The sequence below is a fragment of the Haematobia irritans genome, chromosome 1 (assembly GCF_050003625.1).
Source record: "Haematobia irritans isolate KBUSLIRL chromosome 1, ASM5000362v1, whole genome shotgun sequence".
Classification (NCBI taxonomy): Eukaryota; Metazoa; Arthropoda; class Insecta; order Diptera; family Muscidae; genus Haematobia; species Haematobia irritans.
This window is the reverse complement of record NC_134397.1, coordinates 88844088-88862911: the sequence shown is the minus strand read 5'-3', so window position 1 is coordinate 88862911 and position 18824 is coordinate 88844088. Positions and strand designations below refer to the sequence as shown.

Below are 18824 nucleotides of genomic sequence, written 5' to 3'. Positions count from 1 at the left end.
TTATATATTATTGGATATTGCCGAAACATTATATGATGTTTGTTTTATGTGAACATATACTATATTTGAAAGCACATTGACCCAAAAATTACTATAAACATTAATATTATTCCATCGAATCCTATAGTTTTTTATTTTGAATCCCCAAACAATATTTTTTCAACCCACACATAAATTTATTTAGGAGTGAACTCTGTTTTTACTTGCATTTATACACCATTTCCATCACAGAAAATATTATTATAATGTTTGAGCTAACAATAAATTGTTGTTACAGAAAATTTTTAAGTTCAACAAAATTGTTGTTGATATAACAAAATGTTTGTGTATATAACAAAATTGGTTGCTAAAGTGACTAAAATCGTAATTTTATTTACAAATTACGTTGTTAGCTCAAATTTAAACATAATTTTAATTGTATTGACAATCAAATTAATTGATATTTTTTGTGTGATTGCATTCAAAATGTATCGTATTTAGAAACACAAATGAATATGAAATTTTTTTATGGAATATGTTTGCACTTTTACCTTTACTTCTAAAGTATCGGTCAACTCCTCTTGGTCTCCCTATTAATAAAGAGGAAATAACGTTTTGTTTTAATACCGGTGTAGATAAAATGAATTAATTAAAACGAATTACTATACTGGTAGAAACATGTTTCGTACTATTAACGAACGGGCTTCGTTTATTATTTTTCGTTAATATTACGAAATTTTTAGTTATAAAGGTGGGTACTATGTTCGGTTTTCGAGTTGAAAACCACTTTGTTTTCGTGATTACTTTTCCTCAAATAATCAAAATTATAAATGAAAACAAACTTGTAAAACCTGTAAAGTCTTGTCGAAATCTAGAGAAACAAGAAACAGCGCATCAATTGAGTTAATTTATCTGCTTTATATTGAACTGTTTTAATAAAGTAACCACGAAAATTTCAACGCGAAAAGCGAACATAGTACTTACCTTAAGAACGAAAGTGATCGTTAATACAACGAAATCAATCGTTAAAAGACAATTTTGTGTTTTGGTTTTTCGTTATATCAATGAATCATGTTTCGTTAATATTACGAATATTAACTTTAATTTTTTCAAGAATTAGAATAAAAATGTTTTCCAAGATGAAATTATTATAATCATTTGCACATAAAGAGTAACTTTTGGAATCTTTTCGCCCTTAAAACAATCGTTTTATATACTTCGAAACTGTAATTGAAAATTTCACTTATAAAACGAAAGCGATCGTTAATATAATGATATGGATCGTTAAAAAATAAATTTTAAATTGTTATATTTCGTCATATTAATGAAATATGTTCATTAATAATACGAATGGGAGTTTGAGTATTTCTGCCTCTCCGTACTCTCTCTCTCTCTAAAACGTCTCTCCACACTCTCTCTAATACGTCTGTAGCAGTGTTGCCAGGTTGGGGGTTTTCCCCCAAATTTAGGGGATTTTTAGGGGTAACATTTATTTGGGGAGATTTTTGGGGGTAAAAAAATATCTTAGATCTTATAAAGTCGAGCGATTCTCAACAAAATTTTGAACAATTCTGGGATGAATTTTGAGAAAAAAATAAAGGAAGTCAACCCATGTTCCTAAATACAAGCAAGTATGCAATGACATTCTTTTTTAAACGCATCTGTTCAAGGGGCATTTTTAATATTTGTACAATTAAAGACAAGGTTAGGTTAGGTTAGGTGGCAGCCCGATGTATCAGGGTCACTTAGACTATTCAGTCCATTGTGATACCACACTGGTGAACTTCTCTTGTTTCACTGCCCGATTCCATGTTAAGCTCAATGTAAAGGGACCTCCTTTTTATAGCCGAGTCCGAACGGCGTTCCACATCGCAGTGCAACCACCTAGAGAAGCTTTGAAACCCTCAGAAATGTTATCAGCATTACTGAGGTGGGGTAATCCACCGCTGAAAAACTTTTTGGTGTTCGGTCGAAGCAGGAATCGAACCGGAATTTGTGACAAGTGGTGTAATGATTTTTAGTGTATCACTACAGGATTTTTATCGAAATTATGGGCCTATTTTTGTATTATTTACATACTACAAATTTTGGGGGGTTTTGAAAAAAGTTCAGACCCATTTAGGTTTTTTTCTTAAGATTTGGGGGGAAGAATCAAAAATTACCTGGCAACACTGGTAATTTGTACATACACATCTAACCATGGCAATAAGCACATGTTTGCGTGTGCGTCTTGAAAAACAAACGGTAAAAAGTTCAACAGAAAACTTGTCTGATGGGCAAACCTTAACAACTTTTCGCTGAAGAGTGCACAGGCTCATTACAGTTTCGTTGTGAATAATAAACATATATGGTGGGTGAGTTAAATTGGTGTTTTTTGTATATTCGCAAGAAATTTAGTGTAAATTTTTAATCCTTAGTGAAAATGCCACGGGGAAGTGAACTTTCAGATGAAGAAGGCGGAACAATTACCGTAATGAACCTTGGTTGCAAAAATAAATTGGATAAATGGACACGGCGATACGATTATCATTTTTTGATCTTAGAAATTAGAGGCTTTTTTTCTTAAGTGAAAGTCACACTATATGATTATCAAATTACTTAATTTATCAATAAATATTATTTCCTACTGTACTAGTATATAAATCCTATTTCAAAAATCTTAACAAAAAATAATACACTACCAATGACTACACTCAAATGCAATAATTGGTTGGGTTTCATTAATACAATAAATGATTTTCGTTCATACAACGTATAAGCTGCATCCATACAAGGTTAGGTTAGGTTAGGTGGCAGCCTGATGTATCAGGCTCACTTAGACTATTCAGTCCATTGTGATACCACATTGGTGAACTTCTCTCTTATCACTAAGTGCTGCCCGATTCTATGTTAAGCTCAATGACAAGGGACCTCCTTTTTATAGCCGAGTCCGAACGGCGTTCCACATTGCAGTGAAACCACTTAGAAATGTCACCAGCATTACTGAGGTAGGATAATCCACCGCTGAAAAAACTTTTGGTGTTCGGTCGAAGCAGGAATCGAACCCACGATCTTGTGTATGCAAGGCGGGCATGCTAACCATTGCACCACGGTGGCTCCATACAATGAATAAATGTCATTCATACAACGAATAATATTCGTTAATACAACGAAAAGGCTACGTAATAGCAACGTAATTATTCGTTAATACTACGTAATGTATTCCGTAAAGGGTTTGGTAAATATAACGTAAAATTACGTTGTTATAATGAAATGCTACGTTAGTTGACTTTTAATGAAGAATTTCATCATATTAACGAAACTTTTTCTACCAGTGTATTCTCTATTGCTGTAACATCTAAAACGCGTAGAGTGCAAAACTCTTTTAAAACTGTTAAAAGTTTGCTGAAAAGAGAGAGCAAATGTTCGTTTTTAAGAATAGTAGAATTGTCTTCATATGAATAAAATTATAAGTACACCCATAGAAAAAACCGTCAACGACGTGCACGTTTTAAAACGATCCGTTCATGAAAGTGAATCAACGCACATGTGGTGTCAAACGGGAAACAGACGGTGTCATTCCGACAAAGATAAACCAAGCGCTATAAAACGGTATGGTTAAGAATTTATAAAAAAAATTTATAAAAAAAAACTAACGTGACTCGAACCTGGATTATCTGCTCTATACACTCAATAAAAGTTTACTTAAATCCAAAAATGTTGACCTTCCCTTAAGGATTTGGGTATTGATTCCAAGCCAATGATGCGACTTCTTTCAAATGAAAACATTTTTTTTAACGATATATATGGCTTTCTATCTAGGACCAATAAAATTAAAATTGGGATACAGATCTCATTTATCGAATTTATATTATATTTTTGTGATATATTAATAAAGCAAAGCACGTACAAACAAACGCCAATTTATAAAACCAAATTATTACATATACTTCACAGTTAAAATGTTTTCTTAATTCCAAAAAACTTTTAATCAAAGATGCAAAATGTTCAAAATAAGTATTAGCCTATATTTGAAACGTTTTTATCTCAAATCTAAAGATTCAAATTAAAAATGTTTTTCGTTATTTGCATTACTTTAAAGACACACAAATTTCCAAGATTTGTGTCCTAAATTGAATGAAATAAACTTTTGAAGCAAAGATTATAAACTTTCTTTTAATTAAAATGTCAAATATCACATAAATATTGTGTAAATTGCGTGTCCTAAAATTTAGGTTGTATAATCTTCCATATTAGGTAAATTTTTTTCAGTGTACGCGTTAACAGTCGCCTAAGCATATTGCACCACCGACGGAGTTGCCATAATGACTATGGCAAAAGAAAAACGAAGTCATGAAACCGTGAATATTTCTAAAAAATGTTTACTACGATCCAAACATTTTGACTTCTCTTAAGAAATTTGGTATTAATTCCGAGCCAAAGATGCAGTTTTTTTAAATTATTACACATTAAAATTAGAACACAGTTCTCATTTCTCGAGTTTTCATTAAGGAAATTTGCGTTACTTCAAGGACATACACTAAAAGAAAAAATTGCGTTCCGCAATCGTGAACGGACGGACGGACGGAGCCGATATGTTCTCAGTTTGACAACACATGTGTGTTGAGTCCTAAAACTTAGGTTGCATAATCTTTTATATTAGGTTAATATTTTGTTCAGTGTACTTTTATCATATAAATTACCTCGATAAAGTGCCAAGAAACACGAAAATGTAACACCATATTTTGCAAGCTTGTTTTGCAAATTTTTACTTTGCGTCCAAGAACACTATTTTTCTTACCGAGAGAATTTTTTTGTGTGTATTAATATCTCATTTACATAGATATCAATATTCTTAGCTAATGATTGACGCAATCATTAAATCAATCTCACGTTACCTTATGAAACAATTGGATCGATTATAGTGAATTTTATACAGAAATGTTTTTTGATCGTAGTAAGAAAGTGCAAATATTATTTGTATAGATTTTTATGGATGGGTGGGTGAATGTGTGTGTGTTTTTTTTTGCATTATCCATGGTCAATCAGTAGAGAAAACAAATTCCGCTGTTACCACGGTCCTCTCTGTATATGAAATCACTCAAAAACAACCACAGATAATCCCCATAGCCAGGGGCAATAGACGCGTATATCAAACAAAACGGTTATCTCAGACATGATATGTAATCATCAGTCACTCGAAACCATAACTGATAAACACCATCAGCTTAGGTTTCCACAGGTGTATATAAATTGACCGCTTGGTTGGATAATGTGTGAAATGACCACATACAAAACTAATTCGATTATATTTGTCTTAAATTTGCCACTTGTTAGGCGGTCAAGGTTAACATTTACCATAGTCGAAGTACACTGAACAAAATGCTCAGGGTGGACTCCTGAGTCGATATGTCCGTGAACACATTTTTGTAATCAAAGTCTAGGTCGCAGTTTTAGTCCAATCGACTTCAAATTTGGCACAAGTATGTGTTTTGGCTCAGAATAGAACCCTATTGATTTTGGAAGAAATCGGTTCAGATTTAGATATAGCTCCCATATATATATATTTCGCCCGATATGGGCGAACAAGAAGAACAATTAGTACTATAGTCGAGTGTGCCAAATTTTATCGAAATCGGTTCAGATTTAGATATAGCTCCCATATATATCTTTCGCTCGATATGGACTAATACGGTTCCAGAAGTCAGAGTTTTACCCCAATTTGGTTGAAATTTTGCACTAGGAGTACAATTAGTAGTGTAGTCAAGTGTGCTAAATTTTATTGACATTGGTTCAGATTTAGATATAGCTCCCATATATATCGTTCGCCCGATCTACACTCATATGACCGCAGTGGCCAATCTTTTACTCCGATTTAATTGAAATTTTGCACAAGGAGTAAAATTAGCATTGTAGCTATGCGTGCCAAATTTGGTTGAAGTCGGTTCAGATTTAGATATAGCTCCCATATATAGCTTTCGCTCGATTTACATTCATATGACCACAGAGGCCAAGTTTTTGCTCCGATTTAATTTTGCACAGGGAGTAGAATTAGCATTGTAGCTATGCGTGTCGATTTTGGTTGAAATTTGGTGCAGGGTATAATATAGTCGGCCCCGCCCGACTTTAGACTCTCCTTACTTGTTTTTTTTTTTAATTTCTTTTACCATAAAATGTGCTCAAATTTTATCATGAATTGAAATAAATGACAAAAGGTTGAATAATACAAAATTCTTAGATCCGCATTACTTAAAAACAAATGATGTAAATTATTTTGATATCGTAAATGAATATAATCGATGATTTTGTAAACCCTTAAATATAATTTATTTTGTTTTCCATTTTTTTTGTACAACTTAATAAAAAGAATGTGCCACTTTTTTAATGTTTGCCACTTTTTGAAAATTCCCAACGGTAACGCTAGACGCAAGCAAACTTTTTTCTTTGATTTTTTACGTAGAAAATTTTCAAAGATCACGATTTATTTTAAAACTGCTGCATTCCAAAAGATCCCTTAGACCCTAGGTAGACCAGAACCCTATTGACAGGCCGCTAAATTGCGTCACCTCGGCCTGTATTTCGGCCATCTTAGTGTAATTTTGAGGACTTCCCAAGGATGCGCGTTTTCATTTACAAACCCATGTCGATTTTAACCTTATCCTCAACATAAATTCCACTGCACTGAAAAAATATTGTCGTAAAAGCAAAGATTTCATGGTCTTAAAAGACGAATGTCATTTTTGAGTATCATAGAAGACGCATTTCTGTGATACATAGATGTTTTACTTGACCAAAATTTGATTAACATTTCACTGAAAGCATTTTGTACTTAGAATTAGGTGATTCGATTTTTTTGACTTTTCTTCAAAAGTAATAAAATTCGTGTACTGTTTTTTCTTGACTACAAAGCTAAAACCCGTTAAAACGAAAATAGGAAATATTCTTCAATCCTTTAAAGGACACATTTTATTTAAGGCGAGTGTTCGAATTTCAAGTTGTAGTTAACAAATGTTTTCAAGGACTTTGATATTACTTGACGAAAACACTAACAAATTTATCCTAGTATCAAGCACACAAAATATAATTTTAAAAGAGAATCGCTTCTTAAATGTAATTTAAAGTTTATGGGAAAAATTAACTTCCTTGTACGAAACTAAATTTTATGAATTTGTATGCTATTAACTACCACAAGAAATAAAAGTGGAGCAAAAAAGCTTATTGGTTCCAAATCATGGTCATCTTACTATTTTTGGAAATTGTGAGAATATTTTTTTACTCGTACGGTCATTATACCCACATTAAGTTCATAAAAGTTACATAGTTTTATTAGGAGAATTTTTATTTTCTAATAAATTAAAATATATTTTAGATTATATTTAATTAATTCAACTAATCATTTTAATTAAATTATATTTTAGAATCTAATTTAGATTTTAAGCCAAAAGAAATTTGTTAGTAGACAATGCAGCTGCAGAAAGTCTGCTGAAAAAGGGAAAGCAGTCGCTGTTTGTTGAAATAGCAAACATTGTCTGCTATTTCTTAAACTCCACTACCGTGGCTCCGAAAAGATAGAGAGATGTACAGATCTGTAGTGGGCATACATGTATAAACTACAGCTACCTCAACATATTATCATAAGCGTAGGAAGGCCTCTGGCGAGGGGGCTTAGACCCTCCCAGAAAAATTTTAGCCCCCCCCCCCAGAATTTGAAAACCTATTTACGATTTTACATTTTTATAAAAATTAAGCAAGTATATACTCGTACAACGCACAAAGTTCCACTAAAGACTTTCATGCACAATCGAATTACTTGGGTTGTGGTAGAAGTCTGATATTTATGAAATAAAGCTGTGGTTGAACTTATGATTTAGTTGAATAAAAAATAGTAATTGATATTAGAACTATGCTTTCATAAATTAATATCTTAATAATGCTGCAAAAAAGCGTCACCATAAAGAATTGAAAATGTTCTTTTTGGGTCTGGAAGTGGTACACTCTTACTTACATTTTTTAAACTATTTGAAAACAGAAAACAAAAAATTACGCATTAAAATATAAAAAAATGAGGTAAAAAAACTTTCTGTGTAGTTAAAATAGTTAACTTCTTTGTGAGGACATTTTTGGAAGTGCTTTTAAAGTTGTGCCTTTAGAACAACTCCCAATTTTTTGCTGGGAAAAGTGTGGAACTACCCTACGGGAAATGGATCAACCACAGAACTGGTACAGGACTAGTCCCTGGTGTGTATGGACCAGTCCCAGTTCTGATCAAAACGTCCACCTTTACATGGGTTTGTCATTGACGGAGTAAACTTACATTTTAGGACGCGTCTTGGACTCACCCCAAAGGACATGTCTTGGAACAATTTAGCAGGAGCAACCCTAAACAGGTCCTCAGGAACCAGTCTCAGACAAACTCTTAGAAATCTCTTTCAATTTGGGCTCCTAATCGAAACCGAAATGAAAAAAAAATTTGAAATATATCGAACAAAAGGTTATTCTGATAATTTTATTTCACTAAATTTTATTTCACAATTTGCACCAATTTCCCGTAGGGTACTTTTAGTTGCTTTATTATAAATTGATTCTCGAGTTATTTTGTGTCTATTTTTTATTAAATTTTATGAAATAAAACATTAGTTGAACCTATAAGTCCAGTCTATAAAGTTTTAGCTAGGGGGGCTATAGCCCCCCCTAGGAAAATTGTCTAGCTACGCTAATGCATATTATATACACGCAAAAAAATAATTCTTTCCTCCCAAACGAAATTTTAGACAAACAAAGTTCGTTTCTCATTTGCTTTTCGCTGTAAGGAAGTGTATTTGGAAGAAAAGTATATACTTTTTGTGATAAACGTTTATTCTTTTCCAGGATGTAAAAACAATTTCATAAAGACTAACTCACAAAAAAATTTTTTTCTGGCTAATTGCATTTTCCCTCACATATTTCTCACTTCCACGAAGATTTTTAGTTCTTAGCACCTTTTTCTGTAATACAAACAATGTAGAAGAAATTATACGATTTTATAAATTTTTAAAATTTTTTTACCTTTCGCCTGGACGGAGAATCGAACCGCGGACCATGCACTTTGTAAGCCAACACACTAACCACTGAGCTATGTACCTGTTATGGTCATCAATAGATAAATATCCATATAAGTTATATTTATATAGCATAGCTTGCGGCGCCCACGAACCGAATAAACAAAGTTTATTTAACAGAAACAAACATTTAGTTTGGCACCGTGGAGCAGTGGTTGCTACGTCTGACTCTCATGCCAAGGGTCGTGGGTTCGATCCCTGCTTCGACCAAAGTTTTTTTTTTTTTTTACATACATTCCACATATGTTCGGAAGATTCCGAAAAAAATGTTCAACATTACATTGTACTATATTATATTTTGAACTGTAAAATGTGTTTTATTAAAGACCAAAAGTCAGAAAAGAACAGTGTTTGATATAAACGAAATGGACTCTGTTGTTGTTTCAAAAATAACTTTTTTTATTGAAAAAATAAAAAATTTGTAACAAACGAAATTTTTTGTTGATAAAAGTTTAAAATTTTCGAAGCAATTCAAAAAACTCTAACAAAAGAAAAACGTTTTCGGTACACGTTTTCCAAACGTTTTTTTTTCTTTGCGTGTATGTAAATAAACGACGAGCCCCTTTACGCTAACGAAAACACCATAAAAATATGCGTGTATTTTGTGCTGCATTGTTTGGAAATTCATTGAACAGAATGAACGAGCAAGAACTCAATATCAAGGTTCATGAACGACACCTATACCAGCAAGAAACGAGAACCTTATGAACATTTGCAAAAGAACTTATCGAATAAAATTTGATTTTCTACATTTCATAGAAAATAGACTACTGTTATTAGCAAATACCGCGCGTAGTTTTTAGTATACAAAAATCTTCGTTTTAAAACTTTTTTTCATAAAACGGCAAACAAGTGACATTTAGGAACAGCAGACATACTGCTGAAAATGTCTGCTGATCCGAAAAAATGTATTGATGCCACTCTATCGAATAAATTCCAAAGGAGACGCATAGCACACATTGAGCCTTTAAACAATGTAAAATATTACAAAAGGGTCTTTTTTATTATTCAATAAAAGTTTTACCAAGTTTTTTTACTGTTATGAATAACAAAATTCTATTGGTGTAAGGGAGTGGTGACACTACGAAAATGAGTGTCAAACTTTTTTCGAAATGTCTGGATAACGTTTTTGGAAAATTCTGCTATCGTTATGTTATACACCAAGGATGATCAAAAAGTGTTTACTGTCAAATATTTGCCTAGTGTGACCGTAATAGAGAATGAAGACGCCGAATCAGTATCAAGTTTCTATAATAGTTTTGCAACCATTTAGCTCAGAAAATTTTAATGAAATTTAATTGTAATTGGTTGTACAACTAATCTCACTACCAATCGGGTAACTTCAAATCGATTTTATAATGGATAATTGTCCGCCGCCGAATAGACGAAAGCTGCCGCCGCCGGAGGCAACAAATTAGTGTCAGTCGCAGCCAGCAAAACTTGATCGGCTTCATTCTCTTGACCGTACCGCCATGGCAATATAATTTCCCCTTTAAATTTACACTACACTTATGTTACTTTTCGTAATTTAGTTTTTTTTTGCGATGGACCTGTAAATTGTATTATGCATATAAATGAATACGATTTTAATTAATAAATTTAAATCGCGTAAATAAATTCTGTGTGCCGCAAACATGTTTTGATGTCTTTTTTGTACCTTATGTGCCACCCCTCACATTGAAAAAAATATTGTCGTGAGGTCAAAGATTTCATGTCTTTAAAATACGAATGTAAATTTTGCTTAGCATAGAAGACGCATTTCTCTAATATAAAGTTTTTTTCTTTGTCCAAAAGTCGATAAACTTTTGAATGAAGTCGTATTGTCCTTATAATTAAGTGATTTGACTTAAAAGTGGGTATCATAACATGAAAGAAAAAATGTTTGGGCTAAGGTCAACTTGACTTTAATAATTCAGAAAAATTCTTTAAATTTAATGAAATTGTCTTTAAATTTGTTGTCTTTTTGCATCTTTAATACAAAGCAAAAAATCGTTCAAATATAGGACATGTTTTTCAAAAATTGATTTTAAAAAAGTTTTGTACTTGAAACATAGCATAATTTCTACTGGAAGTCGAGTCTGAATTTGGAAAATAAAGTTGTCGTTAACTCGTTTTTAAAGGACTTTGATAGCATATGAAGAAAAAAAGCTGAGAAAGCGAAAAATTAAAATATGCTTCCTAGAAGCAAGTACACAAAACCCAAATTTAAAAGAGAATTGTGTCTTAAAAGTATCCTTACTTGTATTCTCTGCTTGTTTGGCTCGGAATCAATACCAAAATTGTTAAAGTAAAGACAAATTCTTTGGAACCGAGTATGTTTTTTTTTTCAGTGCACGTGGAATAGGTTAGGTTAGGTTAGGTTATGTGGCAGCCCGATGTATCAGGCTCACTTAGACTATTCAGTCCATTGTGATACCACAGTGGTGAACTTCTCTCTTATCACTGAGTGCTGCCCGATTCCATGTTAAGCTCAATGACAAGGGATCTCCTTTTTATAGCCGAGTCCGAACGGCGTTCCACATAGCAGTGAAACCACTTAGAGAAGTTTTGAAACCCTCAGAAATGTCACCAGCATTACTGACTGTGATAGATAACAAAATTCTTTGAGTGTAATAGTAACATATATTTTCCCACTCCCCCTTTAAAGTTACTTCCACCGTTAAAAATGACTGAAGATTTATGTTATATTTTGTCATTTAGGTTATTTTGCGATGAACCTGTAAATCATGTTATGCGTATAACTTAATACGATTTCATTAATGAATTTAAATCGCGTAAATAAATTATGTGGGCTACAGACAAAGTGCTTTTATTTTTATTTTATAATTTATGTTTAGAATCGTACGATGAACGCTGGTGGATATATGAAATTCAGAATTTTTGAACTAATGCCACCCCTCAATGTACAATAAAATTTCAACTGAGAAGCGTAAATCTATTTCCGATAACCTTGAATATATTTTTGGATGGAACTTAACAGATTTTTATTTGGATTTGTAAACCAGTGGTGGTGGGTTAATAAATAAGTCTATCCATTACATGTACAAGTTTCCTTGGACCCCAAGATTTTGATTTTCTCCTAAGAATTTTTGTGGGCGGAACGATTCGGCGGGGTCATTATCAGATTTGTACGTTAAAGTGAAAATATTAACATAACATTTAACTTGATTCAAGGCAACATAAAAATAGGGGTCTTTTTGTCAAAATCATATTGTTGGTAAGATTTTTTTATGTGTTTACCAATAATTTTGTGTCAGTGATATTATACATTATATCTGTTTGCGTAATTTTCCAGTAAAAATCGTATACAAAAGAAAACACGATTTTTATGTTATTCGTTTATCTCAAAAAACTCGATTAAATTTTATTTAATAAAATGTGTAGAATGTTTGCACAATAGTTCTGATCAAATTGATGCATACACCCTCAAACAAAGTCGCTTCTGTAACATATGCCCCAAACACATTCTGTTTCAAGCATATATATTTTCACGATTGATCCAAACAAAATATTGTCTGTATTGTTCTAACATATTATGTTTTATCTTAGGTATACACTGGTAGGAAAAAAATTTAATGAAATTTTCTTTTTGTATATATATTTTTAAGGCGCCAATTGGTTACTTCCATTCTTTTACTTGCAGCATACTCTCTAGGTCTCTCTTTCTAAACACATATAAATAGCTTATAAACATTTCTAAATTAATATATGTTTGCATCCAAGTATATTATATTTACTAACATTTTATGTCCCAAACATAATATGTTCTAACATATTAACATATATGTCCCAAAAATGTTATGCTAGTTTATGAACATTATATGCTTGCACTTAAAAATATTGTGTTAAACAATTTGAGTTCCAAACATATAATTTTTACACCCAAACATATGAAAACCAGTCTTTTTCGTCCGTGTAGGTAGTTTTAACGTAACAAAGCTTGAAATCACGCCAGCAGGTGCTCAATAGGTGTTGTTAATCACTGCGGCAATTTTATTTAGCTACCGCAAAAAAATCATTCGATAGTCATGTCTTGAGGTTTGGAGAAAAGCACACATTGCAAATCATTATATTACTCGTATTTGTATAGTTTTATGAAACTAAAAATAAGTTTGCTAAGTGTCATCAAATTGGTAATTAGAAATTTCATAACTTGCAAACTCCATATAAGCAAAAAATTTTCAACAAAATGTATCTAATGTTATTTTCATAGAAATCAACTATACTGAAATTAAAATAGAAACTTATGTAATAAATGCCATTTAAAATTTTCATCTTTAGGACTTTGTTATTTCCTGTGTGTAGCTTAAAAACTATTTAGCATCTCAATGGATGATTTGTGATATATCGACTAATAACACAAAGTATAACATGCGGTGTTTAATAAAGCAATGTTTAGGTTTCAGAGAACTAACAGGTTGGCTGATAAGTCCCCGGTCTAACAAAGAAAAACACATTTTTTGTCAAACTTCGTTTTTATTATTCAACATAGTTCCCTTCAAGAGCGATACAACGATTATAACGACCTTCCAATTTTTTGATACCATTTTGGTAGTACTCCTTCGGTTTTGCCTCAAAATAGGCCTCAGTTTCGGCGATCACCTCTTCATTGCAGCCAAAATTTTTTTCCCTGCGAGCATCCTTTTGAGGTCTGATAACAAGAAAACGTCGCTGGGGGCCAGATATGGAGAATACGGTGGGTGGGGAAGCAATTCGAAGCCCAATTCATGAATTTTTGCCATCGTTCTCAATGATTTGTGGCACGGTGCGTTGTCTTGGTGGAACAACACTTTTTATACCCACCACCATAGAATGGTGACGGGGGTATAATAAGTTTGTCATTCCGTTTGTAACACATCGAAATATCGATTTCCGACTATATAAAGTATATATATTCTTGATCAGGGAGAAATTCTAAGACGATATAACGATGTCCGTCTGTCTGTCTGTCTGTCTGTTGTAATCACGCTACAGTCTTCAATAATGAAGCAATCGTGCTGAAATTTTGCACAAGCTCGTCTTTTGTCTGCAGGCAGGTCAAGTTCGAAGATGGGCTATATCGGTCCAGGTTTTGATATAGTCCCCATATAAACCGACCTCCCGATTTGGGGTCTTGGGCTTATAGAAATCGTAGTTTTCATCCAATTTGCCTGAAATTTGAAATCTGGAGGTATTTTATGACCATAAAGAGGTGTGCCAAAAATGGTGAGTATCGGTCCACGTTTTGGTATAGCCCCCATATAGACCGATCTCCCGATTTTACTTCTTGGGCTTATAGAAACCGCAGTTTTTATTCAATTTACTTGAAATTGGAAATCTAGAGGTATTGTAGGACTACAAATACGTGTGCCAAAAATTGTGAGTATCGGTCCGTATTTTGGTATAGCCCCCATATAGACCGATCTCCCGATTTTACTTCTTGGGCTTATAGAAAACTCAGTTTTTATTCAATTTACCTGAAATTGGAAATCTAGAGGTATTGTAGGACCACAAATACGTGTGCCAAAAATTGTGAGTATCGGTCCATATTTTGGTATAGCCCCATATAGACCGATCTCCCGATTTCGGGTCTTGGGCTTATAGAAACCGCAGTTTTTATTCAATTTATCTGAAATTGGAAATCTAGAGGTATTGTAGGACCACAAATATGTGTGCCAAAAATTGTGAGTATCGGTCCATATTTTGGTATAGCCCCCATATAGACCGATCTCCCGATTTTACTTCTTGGGCTTATAGAAACCGCAGTTTTTATTCAATTCACCTGAAATTGGAAATCTAGAGGTATTGTAGGACCACAAATACGTGTGCCAAAAATTGTGAGTATCGGTCCATATTTTGGTATAGCCCTCATATAGACCGATCTCCCGATTTCGGGTCTTGGGCTTATAGAAACCGTAGTTTTTATCCAATTTGTCTGAAATTGGAAATCTAGAGGTATTTTAGGACCATAAAGAGGTGTGCCGAAAATGGTGAGTATCGGTCCATATTTTGGTATAGCCCCCATATAGACCAATTTCCCAATTTTACTTCTTGGGCTTCTAGAATCCGAAGCTTTTATTCTATTTGCCTGAAATTGGAAATCTAGAGGTATTTTCGGGTCACAAAGAGGTGTGCCGAAAATGGTGAGTATCGGTCCATATTTTAGTATAGCCCCCATAAGAACGATCTCCCGATTTAACTCCTTGGGTTTCTAGAAACCGTAGTTTTTATCTGATATGCCTGAAATTGTAAATATTCTGGTATTTTAGGCTCACAAAAACGTGTATCGGATTAAGTTTTTATCGGTCCATTTGGTAATGCCTCCATATAGACCGACTTCACTTCTTGAGGGTGTAGGAGGCGCACTGATCATGAAAATTGCTTGAAACTCAATGTAAAATTTCCAGACTTTACTTCTACAGATTTAAGATTTCAAATCAAGACGTTATTTTATAATTTTCTTGCACACTTACAAGAGATGTTAATGATTCCTCTAAACCTCAAACAAAAATGGTTCTTATAAATCCAGAATCTGATATAGTCCTCATAGGTGAAATCTTTAAATTTATCTTCGGGTAGTGTCCTCAAGTCCTCAAGCCCTCCTGAAATTTCAAAGGAAACCCTAATATTTGGTTCATGGTGGTGGGTATTTAAGATTCGTCCCGGCCGAACTTACTGCTGTATATACTTGTTACTTCTTCATATGGGGCCGTTTTGCCGCGATTTCGACCTTCAAACGCTCCAATAACGCCATATAATAATAACTGTTGATGTTTTTTCTCTTCTCAAGATATTCGATAAAAATTATTCCATGCGCATCCCGAAAAACAGAGGCCATTACTTTGCCAGCGGAAATCATTTGAGTCTTTCCACGCTTCGGAGACGGTTCACCGATCGCTGTCCACTCAGCCGACTGTCGATTGGACTCAGGAAGGTCGTGATGGAGCCATGTTTCATCCATTGTCACATATCGACGGAAAAACTCGGGTGTATTACGAGTTAACAGCTGCAAACACCGCTCAGAATCTTCAATACGTTGTTGTTTTTGGTCAAATGTGAGCTCGCGCGTCACTCATTTTGCACAGAGCTTCCGCATATCCAAATATTGATGAATGATATGATCAACACGTTCCTTTGATATCTTTAAGGCCTCTGCTGTCTCGATCAACTTCATTTTACGGTCATTCAAAACCATTTTGTGGATTTTTTTTTATGTTTTCATCGGTAACCACCTCTTTCGGGCGTCCACTGCGTTCACCGTCCTCCGTGCTCACGCTGGAATTTTGCATACCAATCAATTATTGTTGATTTCCCTGGGGCAGAGTCCGGAAACTCATTATCAAGCCAAGTTTTTGCTTCCACCGTATTTTTTCCCTTCAGAAAACAGTATTTTATCAAAACACGAAATTTCTTTTTTTCCATGTTTTTCACAATAACAAAAGTTGCTTTACAAAAGACGCTCTATCTCGCAAACTAATTGACTTACAGACGTCAAATTTTGACACGAATCATTTGAAGGTTGGTACTATATAAAAATAATATGCATTTAATGCTAGCGACGCCATCTATGTGTCAGACCGGGGACTTATCAGCCAACCTGTTATGTCGGTGTCTGTTGTTCTATTTTTGTACTTCGCTGGGGGTTAAATGATGAGGCTGGATATAATCTCAGCGAAACGTTGGATGAAATTAATGGCATAATTGGCCTTGAAAGCCCCGAAAAAGCATATTCATCGATAAACTAAACTTTTTGTTGCTGATATGCCTTTCTTTGATCAAACATCAGATTTTTACACATACATATTAATATTTGAATCTTAATATATTCATTTCCTTTTTTGTTTGTTTCAGTCAAACGACCTTAAAAAATAGCAGATGATTTCCATCAGAGTTTTCTGCTGTATGTACTAAAAAATTTCTTTGGGTGTACAAAAAATTTGATAATTGTCGTATAGTACTTTTCCGGTGATTTCGTTCACCGTCTATAGCATTTTCATTAACCGCCGATAAATTTAAAAACACGGCTATAAAGTCAAAGGTTTTTGTTAGTCATAACAGCAGAAAAGTTTGATCAAATAGCAGGCAAAAAGCCAGAGTTTAATCAACTGAGGACGTGATTCCATTTCCCGTTTTTACAAAGCTCCCTGAGACTAATGTTAACTATAGTTATTATGACATATACTACCATGTAAAAAAGTGTTTAAGGCCACAGTTTCACTCCGATTTACTTGAAATTTTGCACAGGTACCAGAAATAACATTCTACCTACGCATGTCTTAGCTAGAATGTTATTTCCGGTTGAAATCGGTTCAGATTTAGATATAGCCCCCATATATATCTTACGCCCGATATGCACATATATGGCTCTAGAAGCCAGATTTTTTTCTGATTTGCTTCAAATTGCACAAGAAGTATATTTGATAGTATCGTCAAGTGTGTCAAGTTTGATTTTAATCGGTTCAGATTTGGGTATAGCCCCTATATAAACGTACATTTGCAGAAATGCATTATTTTACCCGAGTTAGTGACGTTTAGTGCAAGTTTTTGGCGCAGTTGGCTAAGCACGGGTATAAGTATAACACATCGTTGGAAAGGTATTTGAGAGAGCTTTATTTCTATGCAATTATAAAGAACAAAAAATACGAAACTTTGAAGTTTTTGGGGCACGGAACAATTTTTTTCAAAAATTTTTTGGTTTTTTGGGAATTAAAAATATGAATTGAAACCTTAATAACTTAATAACTTTTGAAGTAATTGTGATATCATTATAATTTTTATTGATTTTTAAAAGGAAATTTGTTTTAAGAAATATTGCTGAATATACCATTCCCAAAATTGGTATCAAAAATCTCCAAAATCCCCAAAGAGGGGACATATATTGAAAAAGCGTTATTCTTTGTAATTTGCATATTTCTCAGCTGTTTACTGGTAGGATGTTGAAACCTTTTACAATTATTTAGTGGATTTTGATTTTGGGAAGAGAATAACTCATATACTACTTGACCAAAATGGCCGATAAAATCTTAAAACATGGGTACACATTTTTTTCTTCTAGGGTTTTGTAGGGAATGCAGTTAAGAAGAAAAATTACGAATCCACTAAAAAACACAACTTGTAGGTTCCAAATACTGACCCTACTTTGTCAACATATTGCAAAAAAATCAATTGTAGGGCCCATATCTTGCAAACGGTAAAAGATAATTGCACAGAGCTTTTCAAGTTCTATGCAGCAAAGAAAAAATTATCGAAATCGGTTCAAAATTGCGTAGTTTACAGCTAAAACAAAATTTCATACCCCCGAGGTGACCAACTTTCAACGCCTACAGGTCAGCTCGTGGACCCACTAGGGACAAATTGGCAAACTTAGAGGAAAACACTTCAGCTTTCACACACAGAAAAAATTATGTTGATATCTTTATCCGTTCAAAAGTTACAGAATTATTTCCAAAAAAAAAGCGATTTGGGACCACTGTGCGATGAACTATACTCGTATATACAGTGAAACCTCTCTGAGAAGTGGAAACCAAAGGTCGCCTCAATTTTGTCCTCATTTAGGAGGTGTCCACATATGAGAGGTTAATTTTAATGTGACAATATAGCAAACTTGCCACGATTGTTTGAGTTTGAGTTCACTGTAAAAGAATCAGTAATCTATGCTTCGTTTGCAACCACACATAAAAATAATGTGTTAAAAACTTGAGTCCCAAACACACCGAAATATATTAAAAGCGCTGTTTTTCGTCCGTGTTGGAGAAAAATCTACTAAAAGAGTTAGCGGAAAATAGATCA

General features: G+C 33.6%; 1 protein-coding gene and 1 long non-coding RNA gene across 3 annotated transcripts in view; both read left to right on the top strand.

Annotated features, from left to right (window-relative positions):
• Window positions 1-18824, top strand: part of LOC142221400 (NADP-dependent malic enzyme-like) — a 133944-nt gene that overhangs the window by 98232 nt on the left and 16888 nt on the right. The window lies entirely within an intron of this gene.
• On the top strand, window positions 2238-2610 carry LOC142239996 (uncharacterized). The gene is made up of 2 exons (XR_012723154.1): window positions 2238-2333; window positions 2397-2610. It is a non-coding gene; the product is annotated as an uncharacterized LOC142239996 (long non-coding RNA).